The 20,883-nt window shown below is 43.3% G+C and overlaps 1 protein-coding gene and 1 long non-coding RNA gene across 2 annotated transcripts in view; one reads left to right on the top strand and one right to left on the bottom strand.

The window, feature by feature from the left end:
- Positions 1–16,659, bottom strand: part of BANP (BTG3 associated nuclear protein) — a 262,228-nt gene extending 245,569 nt beyond the window's left edge. Inside the window, exon 1 of the mRNA XM_050922613.1 lies at positions 16,563–16,659. The gene's annotated coding sequence lies outside the window, so the exon portion shown is untranslated. The remainder of the gene's footprint in view (positions 1–16,562) is intronic.
- Positions 1–20,883, top strand: part of LOC127034119 (uncharacterized) — a 199,757-nt gene that overhangs the window by 129,243 nt on the left and 49,631 nt on the right. The window lies entirely within an intron of this gene.

Genomic DNA, 20,883 nt, shown 5'->3' on the forward strand with positions numbered 1-20,883 from the left:
TAGGCAAAAAGCCAGGCATCATCACAATATTAGACTTTGTTCACTAAAAAAATAACTATATTTAATGCTTCACTATTGTCTTTCTGGAAACCGTGAGTGGGGCAAGGGGACAAACTGGGAGTCATCACAGCCTCATGCACAGGTGTTAGTCTGTTTATCCTTTAAGAATGAGCTACTGTTCTTTGCTGACACTGAGAATTCTTTCAACCTCTGTGTTGAAAAGAATCAAAAGACGGGAATTCAGGTTACAGAAACTTATTACTGCAGCCAGAGCACAGAAATCTGGCCTCTGAGAGTATGTGTCAATCGGTATGAAAGTGAAGGTAAGACAAGTAGGTAACCTAAAAACATCACTTTGATAATGTGGTGCTCAGACACTGGGTTGATGGGCTACAGTGCAAATCCCAAAAGTTGAGGATGACAGCAGGAAAAATGAAATAGATGCCTTAACAGCAAAGGATCTTGGAAGTTTGGTCCTCTTCTGGTAAGAGGTCAGAACTTAAAAACGTAAACAAAATTGATTCAGTTTTAAAACCATAAAAGCTCCACAATCTGCAGAAACTCTTGTGGGAGCTGAGCAGTTCTCTTCAGGTTCATTGTCTTGATTCTCTTAGGATAATTTCCCTTCTTTCGCATCCTAGCTGGTACAAGTCTCTGTTTTTCTTGGTCATCTTTTTCCTTCTCTCCTTACTTACCATTCTAACTCTACTTTTGCCCAGTATCCCACCACTAAGCTTTGCTTGGATGCTCTCCCATGATACTTCTCCATTTGTCCATGTCTGTTTTATTTATTTATTCTTATTAAACCAAACACTGAAAGAGCTAATCTACATTACAGAATGTTAGTGTGTTTAAACATAATTGTGAAGAGTCACGTTAGCTGACACCACGATGACTACAGCTGACCAGCTAACAATGATAATAGGTTATAATGAACTAAAGTATAAAATGAACAATACACAACTGTTTTATTACTTTATAAATTGTAGTGAGTGTGTCTTTGAAGGTGTAGCAGTGCAAATATTTTTCACTATGGCTAGCAGGTATCAAGTACATTTTTCAAGTCTTGGTTTGAACAAGTAATGGTAACATTACTTTGATGACTTAGGCCCTACTCCTGCAAACAAAACAAGCACATGTTTAACTTTACAGATATAAACAGCCCTGCTGAACTCACTGAGATTATTCACAAGCATTAAGGGTGCATATAAATGTTTGCAGAATCAAGGTCTTAAATTGTTGATTTTCACAGCACATTTAAGAAATGTGATGAGTGCCTTCACAACTACTCATCCCCTTTGGTGAGTTGCTGTTACATACAAGTTATTTGCCTCTAATAGCACATCTACACTACAAGAGCTACAGCGGCAGCTACATAGTATAGACACTTGCTTCAGCGATGGAAGTGGTTTTTCCATCATTGTAGTTAACCCACCTCCACAAAAGGTGGTGACTAGATAGCCGGAAGTATTCTCTCATCACCCTAGCAATGTCTACTCCAGGGCTTAGACTGGCTTAACTGTCTCTCTCAGGGATCTGAATTTTTCACATCCCTGAGCAGCGTGGCTAGGTCAACCTAATTTTTAGTTGTAGACCAGGCCTTTGAACAAATAAGGCTGGTCTACACCAAAATATTAGGTCAACCTAGCTACGCCACTCAGGAGTGTGAAAAATCCACATATCTGAAAGATTCAGTTAAACCTACCTAAGCCCCAGTGTACATAGCCGTAGGTCAACAGAAGAATTCTTCCATCGATCTAGCTACCACCTCTCAGAGAGATGGATTTTCTACAGAAACAGAAAACCCCCTTCTGTCGGTGTAGGAAGTGTCCACACTACACTGCTGCAGCTGTGCCGCTGTAGCAGTTCTAAGGTCGACATACCCAGAGAGAGAGATGTGCAGCATGATGTCAGCCTAAGGGTTTGTCTACAGACAAACGCTACAGCAGTGCAGCTGTACTGCTGTAGCACGGTAGCATAGAAACTTGCTACAGTGACATAAGGGGCTTTTCCATTGCAGTAGTTAATCCACCCTCTGATAGGCTGTAGCTGGGCCAAAAGAATTCATCCATCAACCTAGCAGTGTCTGCACAATGGCTTAGGTCGGCTTAACTATGTCCCTCGGGAGTGTGAATTTTTCAGAGCCTTGAGTGACATAATTAGGTCAAGCTACATTTTAGGTTTAGACCAGGCCCAAATTAATCCAAGTTTATGCATACATTGAAGTACCATAGCCAGTATGCAACACTTAATTATCCTGGCTATTAATTAACTTCATCCATAGGTTTCATTATTGGTCAGTAGCAAATCAGGACTGGTCTAAACTGAAAATTTACATCATCATAGCTACATCTCCCAGGGGTGTGAAAAATCCACACCTTAAGAGTTTGTCCACACTTAAAACTCTACAGCAGCACGGCTGCAGCTGTGCCACTGTAGCAGTTCAATACAGACACGCTCTACAGCAACAGGGGAGGTTCTCCCATTGCTGTAGTCAATCCACCTCTGTGAGAGGAGATAGCTAGGTCAATGGCAGAATTATTCTTGGCCTACCACTGACTACACTGGGAGTTAGATTAGCATAGCTACATCTTTCAAGGGTGTGGATTTTCCACATTCCTGAGACACGTAGCTATGCCAATGTAAGTTTTCTGTATCGACCAGCTCTAAGAAACAAGAGCTACCCACATCAGTTTTAGCTCTTCCTACAGTTAATACAATGTACAGAATTTGATATAGTTATTTAGTTGTATTGCTTGCATCCACTAGGTGGAGAATCTTTACTGACAATTGCTACTAATTTTCAGAAAATTGGTCTAGACAAGGATATTACTCCAGGTGGACACCTCAGGGATCAATTCCTGTATATTTTATCTTCCATTCAAAGAACATTGAACAATGCTTTGCTGCCTGAAGGGGCATCCTGGGGTAACAACTGTAGTTGCCATTGTGGGTACTTATGTAGGGGGTCTGAAAAATAAAATTAGTTAAATGTTGGCTACATCTCAGCAATATTGCTTTGGTGATGTTTGAGAAAAGTAGGTGGCGGCGTATACCAATAGCTGGGGCAGGGGGAGAGGAAGATTCACCATACCTTAAAGTTCTGATCAAATGAAGTACTCACATACGAAACAAAAATGGTCACAGGCAGAGGAAAATATCCAAGATTTTAAAAAAATCTTACTAGTAATTTAATTCATCTGCTATTCAGAAATATGTTTGTGAATGCTTGTGCAAGAACAACCAGTCTGCAAGTTTGGCCTGAGCAATTTTTAATTCAGTTACCCACGCTGTTTAGACTACCTCTAAAGACAAATAACAGAAAGGAAGTTCTAGCATGGTACAGAAGATAGTCATCCCTTGAGAATAACAGTGCGTATGTAGTGATGCTGGCACAACGATGTCAGCTCATGCTAAAGCCCCTGGGCCTCACTGAATATTGACAAATACACAGCTGAAAAGCAATCTGACTCACCTTTGTGTTAGTATTGTTAAAACAGACAGAGTTAGAAGAGTGAGTTTAGTGTTTAGTCTTTACTAAATGCTTGTAAGATCTTGCTTATTAGATCTGTATGCCATGTTATTTGGTAACATTTAAATGTTTGCTCTGTAACCATAAATATGTTTGCTAAGACTGAAAATCCCCACAGTCAGTGGAGAAACATTACCAAGCATGAAATGCTAACTAACTACAAGAGTTAGCCAAACCGGACAGTCTCTACGCAAAAGAATAAATGGACACAAATCTGACATCTGGAATCGTAACATTCAAAAACCAGTGGGAGAACACTTCAACCTCTCTAACCACTCAGTAACAGACTTGAAGGTGGCAATTTTGCAACAAAAAAACTTGAAAAACAGACTCCAAAGAGAGACTGCTGAACTTGAATTAATATGCAAATTAGATACAATTAACTCAGGTTTAAACAGAGACTGGGAATGGTTGGGTCATTACACTAATTGAATCTATTTCCCTATGTTAAGTTCTCCTCACACCTTCTATGGGTCATCTGAATTATCACTTCAAAAGTTTTTTTTTCCTCCTGCTGATAGCTCATCTCAATTGATAAGACTCTTCCTGTTGGTATGCATACTTCCACCTTTTCATGTTCTCTGTATGTATAAATATCTCCTGTCTGTGTGTTCCATTCTATGCATCCGAAGAAGTGAGCTCACGAAAGCTTATGCTGAAATAAATTTGTCAGTCTCTAAGGTGCCACAAGTACTCTTGTTCTTTTAAAAAACAAGAGATGTCATCTTCTCCCCAACAATAGAAGGCCTATAGATACCAGACAAGCCATTGAGGGACATTAGTAGACAAAAGACTTTGTTGATTGCTTCCTCCCAAACCTTAGTCCCATCGTAGCCTGAATTCTGAGGGAAGGGTATAAATATCCCTGTCAAAGAGGCATTGTTATCACTATGCTGCTTGAAATTCAGAGAGGGCAAAATTTCTAAGCATAAGCAAAGGACCCCCAACCTGCTTGGCTTGGATTAGTTCTAAAGGACATACGGAGCTTGTGTATTACATCAGCAACTAATACATTTTGGAGCCTAAGACCATATCTGATTTGTGCATGTATGTTTACCTGCTTTAACCTTGTAAATAACTCACTTCTTTTTCTTAGGGTATGTCTACACTGGCAGAGTTACAGCACCACTCAGAGAGCACTGAAGGGAAACTGCTGTTATGTGTTCACACTGTCAGCTGCCTGTGCAATAGTGTGTTCACACTTGCGGCACTTGCAGAGGTATTTGGAGCGGTGCACTCTGGGCAGCTATCCCATAGAGCATCTCTTCTGCTGCTAAGAGTTGTGGGAAGGCAGAGGGAGTTGCAGGGCATGCTGGGTCCTGTCCCAATGTCCTGTGATGCATTGCTTCGCATCCCAGCAATCCCTATACTTCCATCTGCATTTGATGCCATCTTTCAACGGTTTGTGTACTCGCACTCTGCCTTGTCGGTCTGCAGGAATGGATCCCGCACTGTTGACCAATATGCTGCTCGCTCTCACTAGAGTTATTCCTTAAACTACAAAGGCAAGAGGAATTTGATATCGATCTCGCCACGTGTACTAGCTACGACACAAGATTGCTTGTGGCATTCACAGAGGTGCTGACCACAGTGGAATGCCGCTTTTGGGCTCAGGAAACAAACACTGAGTGGTGAGATCACATTGTCATGCACGTCTGGGACGACGAGCAGGGGCTGCAGAACTTTTGGAGAAGGAAAGCCATATTCATGGGCTGTGTGATGAGCTCGCCCCAGCCGTGTGGCACAAGGACACAGGAATGAGAGCTGCCCTGTCACTGGAGAAGCTTGTGGTGATTCCACTGCAGAAGCTGGCTACTCCAGACTGCTACCAATTGGTCACTAACCAGTTTGGAGTGGGAAAGTTGACCGTTGGACATGGGTTGACGGAAATGTGCATGGCCATTAATCACATCCTGCGCTGAAAGACCGCGACTCTGGGCAATGTGTGTGACATTATGGATGGCTTTGCACAAATGGGCTTGCCTAACTGCGGAGGGGCAATAGATGCCATGAATATTTCAATTCTGGCACCAGACCACCTAGCACATTAATCGGAAGGGGTATTTCTTTATGGTTCTCCAGGCACTTGTGGATCAACGTGGGCGTTTCATGGATATTAACACAGGTTGGTCCAGAAAGGTGCAAGACGCACGCATCTTTCAGAACACTGGCCTTTTCAGGAAGCTGCAAACAGGGACTTTCCTCTCAGACTAGATCACCATAGGGGAAGTCAAAATGCCCATTGTGATCCTGGGAGACCCTGCCTACCCCTTAATGCCATGGCTTATGAAGCCATACACGGGAACCTTGACAGCAGCAAGGAGCGGTTCAACAGCTTGAGCAAGTACTGAAGGCCTGCTGGCATTGCTGATCTGGGAGGCTGGACCTGGCCAATGACAACTTTCCTATGCTTATAGCTGCGTGCGTATGCTCCATAATATTTGTGAAGGGAAGGGTGAAAGCTTCACTCAGGGCTGGACCACTGAGGCTCAGCGCCTGGAGGCTGAATTTGAACAGCCAGCTATTAGAGGGGCACAGCATGCGGCCATAAGGATCAAGGATGCCTTGAAGCAGCAATTTGAAGCTGAAAGCCACTAATATTTGTCGCTATGCTCGGGAGTGCGTGCTTGTAATGGTAGGAGTTGATTATGATTGGTGCAGATGATGCACTAGGAAGGTTTAAGAAAATTGCCTGTTACTTTGCAGAGCTCTTTTTTCTTTCAATTAATGGAACACACATTGCTTTCAAACCAAAACAATTCTTTTATTTAAAAGAAAAAAAAACAACCAGAGGAGAAAGATAAACAAAAAACAACACATCAGCACTGTGCGGGATGAGGGAAGGCAGGATCCCAGGAGAAGATGGAGTCCTGGGATGGCTTCAGATTTGTGTATGTCCAGGTATCATATCCAGCCGTCTCCTTTGGACTACAGGGCAGCAGGTACTGTACTTCAGAAGGGCTAACCTGCAGAGGGATGGATGTTGAGTGCAGTGGGTACTGGGAGTCTGCAGGGCTGGATTGTGATGGGGCAGGAGTGGAATGCAGCGGGTACAGATTGGAGTCAGGAGGTTGATCAGAGTGAGTTGGGGTTGTCTGCGGGGCGCATGGGAAAGAGTTTTGCAACAGCGGCTGTAGGGGAGGGTGGGATCGGAACTGTTCAGTTTGCAGTGCTAGTAGCACCTGGAGCGTGTCCGCTTGGTGCTCCATAACGTTTAAGAGACCGTCTGTGGCTTCGTTCTGGCATGCCACGTTCTCCTTTCGGTCCCTCTTATGCTGTCCCGCCACTCCTTCAATTCTTGTTTTTTGGCCGTGGAGTGCTTCATAACACAATGCAGAAAGTCCTCTTTAGTTCTTCGTGGCTGCTTTCTAATTCTGCGCAGCCGTTCAGGCGGCACTACCAAAGAGGGAGGCTGGGCTCCCAAGGTCGTATCTGTGAAGCCAAAATGCAACATTTTACAGAAGCAGTATTGTTTGCAACACACAGAATACTCATTCAGTGAGTTAAAAAACAGCCACTATTCACTAACTGGCTGACCCCAGCCAAGCACGCATGAGCTACAAGACCACTAAAATGGGAGTAACCACAGGGACAAGGGAAATCATGGTCCCTGGACCGTACTGGACACTGGATACATGGCTCTTGGGGAGAACCAGCACTGCGGGGGTGGGGGGGCTTATAATCATTACCGTCCCCACATTTTCGCCAGGCTGTATTCATTATGGAAGGTATCTCACTGCTGAGGGTGAGCAGGGAATCAAGGGAGGGTCTTCTCAAAGACTGTGGCTTCCACCCTGGCCCTTATGCAGCTCACCTGTGTGCTGTAATGCTACCCTGTGAGGGCAGAGTGGCACGGGAAAGTTACCCTTAATGGGGTAAGAAACAAAGTAGCTCTGCCAAAGAACTTGTGGCAGCGGATTGTCCAGTATCTCCATGACAGTTTCATGGAGATCTCTGAGGCAGACTCCTGTGAAGTGAGGGAGTCAATCAACACTCTGTTCTGCGGTTCAGACTAGGAATGTGGTGGTATGCGCATCATACAGACACAAGCCTCCTTTCTGCAACCCTCCTGCCCCCAACAGCTTGCTTTAGTGATTCCCAAAATCAAAACCTCTTACCAGGGCCCTCCTCTCCTGTTTGTGCTTTGCCAAACTCCAACAGCTGTGACTGGCTAGCCTCCTCCGGGGTAGATAAGAGCTCCTGGCTGCATGCATCCCTGACCTCCGAGTTGTCCTCTGCCTCTGGGTCCCCCTCCCACTCTTCGTCCAAGATTTCCTCTTCCTGGCTTGGTCCACTCTCGACTGGCACACAAGCTACCGAAGTATCCACAGTGGCCTTCACAACGAAGGTGGGGTTGCCACCGAGTATTGCGTCCAGCTCTTTGTAGAATCGGCAGCTCAAGGGCGCAACACCAGAGCAGCCGTTTGCTTTCCGCAGTTCCTTCACTTTGACCCTACACTGCAGTGTGTCCCAGACATGGCCCCTTTCTGTCATGCATCATGAAATCTGTCCATAGGTATCGTAATTCCTATGGCTGGAGCACAGCTAGGACTGCACAGCCTCCTCTCCCCAAATGCTGATTAGGTCCAGCAGCTCGGCATTGCTCCAAGAGGGGGAATCGCCTGGTGCGTGGTGCAAGCATGGTCACCTGGAAAGATGCACTGAGACCACTGCACGTGTCACAGAGCAAACAGGAAGGGGACTTTCAAAATTCCCAAGGAATTTAAAGGGTGGGGCTCATGGTTGGTCACCTGAGGGCAGGGCAGTAGAATTCAAATCGATAACCAGAGAGGCAAGAGGCATTGTGGGACACCTCCTCAAAGCCAACTGCAGCGCTGAAATCGACCAGGGTGTCTACTCTGGCTCTGCAGCGCTGTACGCCTCTTGCTGGGGTGGGTTTTTGTTTGGTTTTGTTTTACAGTGCTGCAACCGCGCTGTTTCTGTGCACTAAGTGGCTTGGCAGTGTGTACACTTCGGGAGTTACACCACAGAAAGCTGCTTTACTGTGCAGGAACTTGCCAGTGTAGACAAGGCCATAGTTAATAAATCTTTAGTTAGTATTATAGGCTTGGCTACAAATATTGTACCTCTGATCTCAAACTTAAAACAACTGACCTGGGTAAGTGATTGGTCCTTTGGGACTGTAAGTAACTGTTGTGATTTCTGGTGTAAGGGACCATCTATCACAAAAAAGAGGCATGCCAGGTGGCAAGATAGACCAGAGTGCCCAAGGAGACTGTGACTCCACATTACAATGCTTTAGGAGTTCACACTTGTTACTTGGTTGGCGAAATCTAATCACAGAACTTACAATCAGTTGGCGATTTGTGCTCTGTCCCTTGACAGTCTGCCCTGAGGTTGGCACTCATGCTCATGACCTACTCTAGACAGCTTGATATATGTATCTATACCAATCTGAAGCATATGCTTTGAAGTTTACGTTCATGGTTATTTTTAAACCCATTTTTGATTAATGCAGAGAAGCGTAGATTGCATGGGAGGTAAAAAAATTTCCACTTACTAACATGTTTTCATTCAACTCAATGAAAATCATTGAGGTGTGTGTTTAGGGAAGGAATATCCTCCTCAGTATAACACATACAACACATAGCAGAGTGAAATTAACAAGGCTGATGAGTTTCACTACCACTAACAACAGCTAGAAAGAAAGAAAAGTAGTAAAGACCTCTCCCACAGTATAGCTAACACAGCGTGAACCCACAACTATCAAAATGGTGTGGGAAAACAGAAAGTTCAATCTTCCTTCCAGCAGAAGTGTGTGTGTGTGTGTGTGTGTGCTGTATATGAAAGATAGGCAACTGCAAGCAGGCTCTAGGGACAGAACCCTTCTCAGCAGGGGTAGGTTAGTTGCAACTAGATTTCTCACAATCTCATTGTTCCTGTACTTTGTTTGTGGGCCCCCTCAATTCCTCTTTCATATCAGCCTCCAACTACTGGGTGTTCTAGTAAACTTTTTTGACACCAGCTACTGCAGAAGTCATGGAGGTCATGAAACGTCACAGAATCTGCGACAGACATGCAGCCTTATTTATGAACCACCAAGCACAGAAGAACAAGAAACTCTGGCAGCACTAAAACACTTTTTCAAGAGAAGCAGTAGTTTGGAGGAAGCCAGACAGACACTGGAACCTGCTGAACAGGAGAAGTTAAACCTGCCTTTCAGCATCAAAGGGCAGCAGGACTTTAGGCAACAAATGCGTGTTGGCTGCTTGTTTTAATATCCTATTTTCTCCTCTAATGCTTTGTTCCTATTGCTAAACAAATAATACACAACCTATACACCACCTTAGGTATTTTATGACATCTGTTTGTTGCCTTTCCTTGTTTTTGACATTTTGAACAAAACATCCCTATTTAATATTAAGCCATTTTATTTTGTACTAGATTGGAATGTATTTGTACTAGTGTCTATGAAGAGGTTTTAGAGAAACTGCCACATTCTTCATTATTTTCAGATGTAATTTCAGATTTCCACTACATACATTTCAGCTTCAGTACAACCAAGTAAGGATTCTGACAGAAAATCTCTGTATTTTAGCATTTACAATATACAGCTTAATAAACACAGTGACAAGTTGAGCCCAACAGAAAACTAATCAGACAGTATTTCTGTCTGGTTCAAATGAATGCAGTTACCCAATTATAAAAGTTTAACCACCCTCTTTTATGGAAAACCCACAAAAAAGGACTCTAAAGATGGACTCTTCCTTGCAGAGCTCAACTTTATCCTGAGGGGAGAGGGTTCAGGTCAGGGTTTGACTCAGTGCAAAAGGCTGCACAATCTGCCCCCAAAATGGGTGATGACATGGAAATCACATGGAGGTCATGCACCTCTTCATCAGATCTTGCCCCAGACAGCTCTGCTCCAATACAGCCATATTACAAGGAGCCACCCCATATCTTTCAACCCTTTCTATAACATGAACCCCAGCCTTACAGAGTGATATTCATGGGAAGGGAAGGATAGAGTCATGGCAGCAAGCTAACACCATTTCCACAGAGAAAGGGGTAGATCAGAAGTGGTCAACCTGCAGCCGCGAGACAATTTGTTTACACTGACCGTCTGCAGGCATGGCCGCCCACAGCTCTCAGTGGCCGCTGTTCCTGGACAGTGGGAGCAGCTGTAAGCAGTGCAGGCCGCACAGACATGCCGGATGCCGCTTCCGGCAGCTCCCATTGGCTGGGAATGGCGAACCTCAGCCACTGAGAGCTGCGGGCGGCTGTGCTTCCCACAGGCAATGTAAACAAACTGTCTCACCGTCCGCCAGTGGATTACTCTGACAGGCCACGTGCAGCACACGGGTTGCCCACCACTGGGGTAGATGGATGAGATTCTGAGAGAGCGATTTAAACCAAAGGCTCTCACCAATTTGCCTTAGAAATCTAAAGCTAACACCAAATAAGTTAAAAATGTTGCAGAAGAAAATTCTACCTTGGCTCACAGATCAATAAATATTGCTTATTAGTATCTGGAAAATGTTATTAGTACCTGTTGAAAAACATCTGTTACAAAACAGTATATGTTGTTTCAATAGTTTTAAGTTCTGGTTAAAAAAAGGTACTCTAATGTTTTATAGGAAGTTTAGATGGGAAAACGTTTATCAAAATTGACCATGACTTTTTTTTTGAAGGGGGGGGGCGAAGTTCCCTCAACAAAAGAACTCCCTTCCAAAAAAAAAAAAAAAAAAAGTTTTCAGTTTTACATCAAAAACACAAAAAATATCAAAAAATTATTCTGCAATAATACTTTTGATAAAATGATGAGTTCTACTCAATATCACTTGTGAAAACTTTAAAGCAGGTAAGGAAAACCATTCAAAGAAAGTTCTATTCGCTACCTTTTCATCTCTGTTTAGCTCTTACTAAATTCAGCTCTTCTTTCACTGCCAGCTTACAACAGTGGCCAGAGACGCCTTTGTTAATCTTTGGCTGATCAAAAGCTTAAGCCTTTTCCTGCATCACCAAGGTTATATACATGCCTGTGTTTATTTTAGGATGAAGAACTATAACAATACCTTCCTGAGCTAACTATGAAGACCGTTGCGAGACTTCAGTTAGCGCAGAAAACAGCTGCAGCAAGATGAATTCTGCAGTTTCAGTTACCTTCCTGGTAAAATTAGAAGTGATAGGACTTTGAGAGTTATGTATAGAGCCTACGGCACAGCTGCTTCAACAGTCAGCATCCCTTTGACCCACTAGACCAACTATATTTGTCCAGCTGTTTTATAAGGGTAAGCCTGAAGGGAGCAGCAGGCAGTGCTTTCAGTGAAAGACCTTAGCCACCATCAAGCAATAAGACGTATACATGGATCTGGCTTCATTCAGGAAGCTTTGCAAGATGCAACACTTAATTCAGGCTTTTCACTGCCAGACACAGTACTGCAAAGTTTCAGCTTGCATGCTAAGTTTTCCTTTCTCTATCTAATTAAGCTGCTTTGTTATGGTGTCATGGAGGTTTCTGCCTGGAGAAACGTTATTCATATCAGGCAAAAAGCATGCACTTAGTATGAGGACAGACACCATTACTTACATTAGTAATAAATACTGACTCAAGTTGCCTTATTTGACTCAGGAAACTAGCCTTTAATAATTTTTTTCAAACACAAATCTGTCGACTTCAGATTAGGATACACTTGAATCTAGCTGAGAGGTGAGGGAAATGTGCCTTCTGGCTAAAGGGGTGAAAACATTATCTAAGTTGTATCTGTTTTATTCTTATGCAATTTGTCTCAGAATGCTTCACAGCCAGAAAGAGCAATGTTACTTTATGTTCTCTTTCTAGCATGTATTATTAAATTTCTATATTAAAATAGTCCGACCTAGCATTTTAGAAAAAGTAAACATTTTAACACGAGCTTCCAGTCAAGCTAATTTAGAAAAAGTATGGTAGTGAACCTGTAAAATATACTGTAAAACAAGTCAGTTTTGATTACGTCCATTTATTGAGGCCCTTCCGTATTCCCCAAAAGAACTGTTTTAAGAGGTTTACTTCCTGCAAACACACACTAGATTTCTACAAAAAGGAATAGTTTAATTGTTTATTCAGGGCATTAAGCTTTAGGAAACTGATGTAACTATCACACTGAGCTTTAAGATACAGGGAGAATACTAATATTGTTCAAATTCTTGCCGAGTATACATAATTCAAAATAATTAAATTGAAGAAAAATCTACAATCATAAGGAGAACACTGCCTCTCGAAGTTCTTCCTCACCTTCTGAATTTTACTTCATGCTCCTATCACAATCCTGTTGTGCTTATACCACTTTGTAAGTCTTCCCAGAAAACATGATAGCTACAGCCTTTAAACCTATGAAAGTTTATATGCTTTCAAAAGTTACTCACTGATCTTTAGAAGACAAATACGAGTGAATTTATGCAATAGATCCAGTCTTAATTTTTATTATTTCTAAAAATCCATACCCTAGACATAAAGAAGTATTTGATTTTTAATTGTAAAATAATTAAGCTCTAATTTACAGTAAGAGAATAAAAGTAAATTAAGTTCAAAATTCCAACTGATCCTTAAATGACTGTTCTGCAGAAAGGTATTAGTGGGCTCTGTCCAGTGGATGATTTTATTTGTCAAAACATAGTCTCATTTATAGGTCAGAACACAAGTGTACTTAAAATAAGGAAATTTTAAATTATTGCGCATTCTGACTAGCACCTTAATATATGTTCTGCAACACAATGACAGAGCAAATTAAGGATTTACACGTAGCTTTAACAAAATCTTAAACTATGGTAAGACATGCCCTGCACCTGATTTCAAATAAATTGTTTATTTCCTTTCTCATATAAATTTAAAAAAATGAAAATATGGAATTTTTTTTAAACTAAAATATAAATAAAAAGTAAGCAATTTCAATAATTAAATATTGCAACTAAGTACCAAATTCCAGGCCAAGAGAAATTACACACATGAAGAAAAGATTTTATTGAAAATGAGTTTAGTATGCATAGCACAACTGCATTCAACAACAAAAATGTGTGCCTAGTAGGTTTGCATAAATTCCTGCTTCAATTATAGCATTGGTTGGCCTGTTAGATTCATTGCACAAAAAATATTCTGCAGACCTATAGAATAGTGTTATTTTTGTATGTGCTTCTATGTATGCAGACAAGTTCCCATCTCTTCCCATTAAAAACAAATGGTTGACTTTATTGTGTGAAGTATCCTTATGTATACATTTCTTACAAGAACCACAGAAATTCCAACTCAAGCAACGCCTCATTAAAAAATATTAAGAGCATGGAAGTTCTGATAAGATGAGAATGTACATTTTCTGTGAATTCATCTCATTTTTTTCCTATGAAAATAAGGGGTAGAGAGAACCTACACTATGCCTATGTAAGTCATTGCAAAATTGGTTAATGTGGGTTGAACCTGCACTGCACTCACTGTAGAATCAGGATCTTAATCAGGACAACCTTGAATAATCTTTTACGGTATGAAGATATATCATATATTTAACCTTTCCTTAGCTAATCAATGGAAAACAGTATAAAACATATCCTGTGCACCACAGAAGAGTCTCATTTTTGTCCAGGGAACATAAGTAAGGCTCAGATTTTGTCATGGTTAATTTTAGTAAAAATCATGGAAGTCATGAGCAATAACCAAAAATCCACGAATGCTGTGACCTGTCTGTGACTTTTGCTTCTGTGGCTCCATGATTTCCCCTGCCACCATGGCGGCTGGGAGCTATGGGGTTCCCCTTCTGCCCAGGGCAGCTGGAAGCTGGGGAGGGGGGGCATGCCCCTCCACCCATGGTGCCTGTGATCGGCAGGGTGACCATATTTCCCAAAGACAAAACAGGTCATGCCCAGCCACTCGCCTGAGGCATATCCCTTCGCCTCACGCTAGGCTGTTGCCTATCCCTGGAACCCTGAGGGTCCCTTCAGGAGTCACCTGTCGCTGGAACCTTACAGGGGGGCCCCTATCACCTGTCACTGGAACCCAATGGCCCAGCTAGCTGTCAGCTCAAGTCCCACAGCCCTTGGGGCTGAAGCAGAGAATGTCATGAGGTCTTGGATTCCATGACTTCCCTGACTTAAACGTAGCCTTAAACGTAAGCACTGGACTACTTAAAAAAAATTATTTAGCAGAACGTGAACCAGTTGAATCCTTAACACCAAACAAACATTATCAGACACCAGAATTAATGTCCACTAGATTAGTGCGATACTATTAGGCATTAAACATTACTAGTATTTTAAAGAGCCTTACATTTTAGGCCTGTATTGCAGCCACCTGATGAATTAAACTTGACAGGATCATAAAGATTTTAAAACCTTTGTTATCATAAATTAGATTTTGGGACAAAGCCACATCCACAAAATGTGCTCAACACTTTCTGAAACAGGCAGGATGTTCACATCTATGAAAACTGGATTCTGCCTTTAACTGCCCTAACAATTTATAAACTTCTGCTACCTGTCATCTTCCAATGTCTCATTGCAAACTGAGTTATTAGGCTAAAATACAGTATTTACTGTACTTACTGAAGTTTATTACAGTGTTTCAGAATCAATTAGAATTTTTAGTTGTTAGATTTTACACATTCATTTAACATGCATTTAAATAAATTAATTTATTGGTTGTTTTATTCAGAGAAAATATTAAAGGGACACAACTGAAGTTCTAGTGTTCAAAAGATAAAATTTCAAGTACCACTCTTGTCCCTGCATATTTTGATGGTTTTCAGCCACATTTTAAGTGTTTTTCTCTCTCTGTATGTTGTGTGAAAGACCTACAAAAGAGGGGAAACTATAATTAAACTGAAATTAACTATACAGAAACTAACTGGAGAAGTAGTAAAACCAAAAAAAATGCTCTAAACTTTCCCTTACAGTAATGAAGTGTTATCAGTAAAAACAGTAGGCAAACAATTTTCAGAAAATGAGGTTTTTTTATGTTCATAATGCCTCTTTAAATTTGTGCTTCTGTTAAAAGATAAAACAAAACTCTTCTCTTGGGAATACTAAAAATAAACGGGTATACAAACTATATAGCCCCCTAGCAGAATTGACTATATTTGGTTATAAGTTTAGTACTTTTCACCATATGAGGAAAAAAGTTTAAAAACATCTTAATATTCCAAAGACGAGAAAGAAAATGTCTTTTGGCTAAGTGCAGACTGATTCAGAAAATATCCACTCAAATTTGGGGGTGCGGGAGAAAGGGAAATGAAAGGTCATCCACCACTTCCAACTGCATGAAGAACATGCCCAGCTAAATAATTTTTGCAATCAAGTGTTTGTATGTGCAAGCGCAAACCCCTTTCCATTACAGAATTCCACAAGTGATACATGGAGTGGGAAAAGGGAGTAAACACTCGCTCTAGTTTTATTCACAATTCATTGTAGGGCTAGAAGGTGCACCTGGAGAAATAGGCATCCCTGCTAAAAACTGCCTCGCAGTGCAGTGTATGTGCTGCACTGGGAGGGTGGGGGTGGACTGACACCTGCCTCCCACCAGCGCTCTCAGGAAGAGCATCACAGAACCAGGGGTGGGAGTAGCTCCCGCACTAGTGCTACCCACGGGGGAAGGAGAACTGTAGAACTGTACTCCCCACTCCTCAGTGCTAGCCTTGCAACGCAATGGGCACGGGGGGGCTGAGCCCCGCCCCTCCCAGCAGGACTATGGGGGGACAGCACTGGGGTAGGCAGAGACCTGCCCCTCCCCCACAGTAATGCGAGGGGCCCAGTGGCGGGGGAGGGGGAAGTCAAAGCGGAGACACGCCCCCTGCCAGCCCCCCGGGGAGACCCCACCACAGTGCCAGGGGGCAGTAGCCCCATGGGGGAGGGGCGGAGACTCGCCGGCGCCCGCAGACCGTAGGGGCGGGGGCAGAGCCCCCCCCGGCTCGGCCCCTCCCTGAGCCTCTCGCTCGCGGCGCGGTTGCCTGGCTGACGCTGTAAGGAGCGTGGAAGCCGTGCTGGGCCCCGGCCCTCAGGCCCCAGAGAGGCCGACCCGAGCCATCCGGCCGCGGCAAACCGCGGTTACCGTGTGTGGTGGCGAATTCTCGTGGTGTTTGTCGAGCGGCTGCGATAATGGCGTCCTTCCTCGCGAGAGATCTCCGCGTCCTCACTGCGCAGGCGCCACCGTGCCGCTGCCGCTCCCACTCCTTCCCCCGCCCTCCCCGAGAGGCTGCGCAGCCGCCCAGAGAAGCCTCCCCGCAACCGCCCTTAACCGCCGCACGGCTAATGTCGACTACAACTCCCAGAACACAACGCGCGCTGCCTGGTGGCCGGCGCTCTAATGGGGCAGGCTGGGATGTGTAGTACCATAGCGTGTAGCCGTACCTGCTGGGAGTTGTAGTCCAAAGGAGCCCGGGATCGTCTGTGAAAGCTGGTGTGGGTAGTTAGCCGCATTTCATGCCAGTTAGGTGCCATCCTCATGTCCCCCAGAGGGATGAATATTGGGAGTCCATGAAATCTCATCACCTTGAGCTGGGGCATCATGACATGACATGACATGACATCATCGTGCAGCATTATGGTGTTTTCGCACACTGGCACCACATTGTGCAGTGGTCTCGCACTGATTTTCCCATGAGTTCATCACAGGGCTTGGTGAGGTTTAATACATAACCACCAATGCTGAGTCACACTGGGGCTTCTGTGTCTGGTAGGGTCACCAGATGTCCCGATTTTTGGGTCTTATATAGGCTCCTATTACCCCCACCCCCATCCCAATTTTTCACATTTGCTGTTTGGTCTCCCTTGTGTCTGGTTATTGCTGAAAACCGGGACTGTACCCATTTTTCTGTTCCTGGTCTGGTATCGCTGGGGTTTTGCAAAACCCAGTGTTGTCTTGTGTTTTAAAACCCCTCCAGATCTGTCAATTCAAGGAGCCACTTGACTGAGCTTGTAAAATTGGCAGCAGGCTGGCTAACTGCATGAGAACTACAGGTCCTCCACCATCACGCCTGTCACATACTGACACATTGCCTTCTACCTCTCCCTTCCCAAGTCTCCCGAAGAAGTCTACCCATGCCCAAATGGTGGATTGTCAGTCAACTGCAGAACCTAATGTGTGTTCAAAGGAAATTCCAACATCTTCATCCCTGTGGGCAGGCTAATGGATCTTGTAGCACTTGTGCTGCTTCAAGAAAAAAAAATTGCAGCATTTAGTGAGGTTCAGCATATTGCTGAAAGACAGGCTGCCAGTAGGAATTGGCAAAAATAACACACTGGCCTTGGGTTTCCGTTGCTCCATTCCTGTGTTTGGAGCATGAACTGGGGATCAGGCAAAAGTGGCTTTAAACTACCTTTGTGTTTCTCATATTCTCAAGCTGTTGAGGGCCCTGGTGGGCTCTGGCATAAGCCAGAGAAGCAGTAGGACGGCTCTCATTTATGCTCTGGTCAAAAAAAAAAAGTCTCTTTAGGAGTTATCCACAAGCCCTGAAGAGTAAGAACGCAACGTGCTCCAGTCACCAGTATTTCTTCCATTTGCTGCGTCTGGTATCTCCCTGCACCTGGGACTGGGGACGCAGAGGAAAGTATATGGCCACTGCAGCAGCTCACTGCTGGCTGGGACACACCCATATGAGGAGTGCTGCCCAGGGGATGTTTTCACATGCTCCACCACCAAAGTACCAGGGTGCAGCAAAGAACTGGCACCAGGGAGTGTACTCCATCCTTAGCTCTGTGGTTCAGCAGCACACTGCCTCTTTGCAATAGTAAATAGAGTGATAATAAGAGATCTGGGGTTAGCAGCACTCTGTATGCTATTGTGGCAGAGAGACCTGGGACAATGTGCTGCTTCAGCAAGGAGATCCTGGAGGAACTGAGCAGAAATAGCCTGGTAGAAAGGTGCAGCACTTCAACAGACCTGCTCCCATGCATAAATGTGCATTCTGCATGTTAGAGACAGCAACAGGCAAGAAAAACTGTGAGGCATCATTGGGGATAGTCATAGGGAGAAAGAAAGCAAGGAAGCTGGGGGACTCTAGAAAAGTTGCTCCAAAGAGCAGAGATGACAGCAGCTAACATTATGCAGAGCCCAGTCGCAACATTTGCTACCCCAAAAGTAGCACAAGTGCACCACAAGTACCAAGGTGTGACTGGAGCTGATGCTCGTGTGACAGGCCTAGTGGTGGGTGAAAGTAAAGAATTGATAAGATCACTGCCTGAAGAGGAGTGTCTGGTACCAGAGTGTAGGACTGAGATTATGTTCTGCATTTATTTAACACCTTCTAAAGTAACCGTATAGCACATAAGCATGTCTAATATAAAACAGTTGTGCATGAGAAGAGCCTTGAAGCTCACAGCCAGACTCTGAATTAGGTGTATTTGTGCAGCACCCTCATATACTTTCCTGTTAGTTATTTTTCTCCTCCCTTGGCATATCAGTTCCACATGTTTTGCACAGCCGCTGAATCCCAAATCCGTACAAGTTACAGTACTTTACCCCGACACCCATCTTACTACCTATTTATACTATCATTTATGTCATAGTTGAATTTGGCTCCAAAGCTACCAAATTAGTTACAATAGCTCATTGCATTTGGCTGAATGTGGCTCTGTTGTCCTGTGCATTGGGTTTGTAGAAAATATGTAGGACCGCTTATTATTGAAAACAAAATGTGGCCACTAGGTGGTAGTATAAAAGTATATTAACTCCATTAAGGGTTTTTCACTTAGTTTACTGGGAAGTGTTATTTTAGATTTTTTATAATTATCAGTGCCAATTTGCTTTTTCTTATGAAAGCTTTTGTTAAGACAGTCACACAGTAATCTCCATCTCACTCTTGCCATCTCAGCCCCACATCTTTCCCTGTTCATATGTATCCACACAGCCAGAGAGGGATCCCAGTGGAGGGTATGGGAAGGAGTGGTGATAGATGGGGACACATGGAAGAGGTAACTGAGCTGCCCATTTCCTCCATGCAAGGCGGGGAAGGAATCCACCTTGGAGACCTTCTCTGCCCCTAGATCAACAGAGCCTGATCTGGATCTCAGTTTTTAACTTGGGTCAAATTCCCATAGACTTCAACAGGAGTGAAAAATGAGTGAGAATTTCAGGGTATTAAATGTATTCTTTATTTATATAGTTCCAAATGTGTTTTACCAGAACACGCTTTGTTATTCCCACTCAGATAACAATACCTGATTTGTTATTTGAACTCAAAAGGCCAAATTTTGGCCCACATTTTTTTTTTTTTTGCAAAATAGATATATATACGCTAACTTTTATCTACAGTGCTATTAAAAAGCATTTGCTCACAGATGACATCTGTTTTATTTCCCCCTTGTTTTAGCTTTCATTTGAGAAGAATTTCCTGGGGAAATTGCTACTCTCACATCTCCAGTATGGATCACCATGTTTGGCACCAGTTGGTATCTCATTCATCAGTTTCCCTTTCTTGCTCTTAGAAAAATCACATGGCCTAGCACACCATCAGAGGTAAAAAATTAACTCTCTGTGCACACAGTTTTGCAACTGTACCAACACCAGGAGAACAAAGGTTGCCTAAGAGACAGATGTATTCTTCCAGGGCATTTGTTTAAACAAGTGACAGGCATTCACAATTTGAACTCACTGGTATTTGTGGGCAGATGAAAACCGAACATAGGAGGAAAAGAGAAGAGGTGATCAGCGAATATGAGCAGCTGAACATTAGCTACAGTATATCTTTAGGGATGTTTTCTTTGACTATGAACAAAATCTGTGCGATGGCGTCTGAATATGATCTATATTTGGAGACTTTTGTTTGAATTTACTTTATTAAGTTTCTGGATAATAAACCTGACACTCAGGAAGAAGCACACACATGGCCCGAGGCCCATTGTGCTGTAGTAATACATTGAATTGAAATACGGTGCATGTTAAAAGAAAAGCTGTTCAATCAAAATGTCACAAAATACGTAACATGCATTTTTGAAACGGAGCACTGTAATGGTATCATCTTATGACTGCTAATGAGATTTGTAAGCCTTGTCTATTAATTCACGTCAGTTTGATTTGAAATATCCATACTACTGAAATCCTGGATTCCCATAGTCATATCTGTCAGTGCACCTCAATCCCAATCTACAGCGTCTCCTGCAATTTCAATACTGCTTCCACAGCTCTGCTAAATGTATTTCACTCTCAAGCCACACTACAAAGTTAGGTTAGGCTGACGTAAGTCGCCTTGCGTTGACCTATTTGCTCATGTGTCTAAGATTAAATATGTCTCAGTGACGCAATAGAACCACCTCTCCAATCGCATGGAGCCAGTTGACCTACTGAGGTCAAAGCAATGCAAGTGTAGATACTGCATGACCTACGTGGACCCTGTCAGTCCTTCAGCAACTGTCCCACAATGCCCCATTCCCTG

Source organism: Gopherus flavomarginatus, chromosome 14 (assembly GCF_025201925.1).
Source record: "Gopherus flavomarginatus isolate rGopFla2 chromosome 14, rGopFla2.mat.asm, whole genome shotgun sequence".
Lineage (NCBI taxonomy): Eukaryota > Metazoa > Chordata > Testudines > Testudinidae > Gopherus > Gopherus flavomarginatus.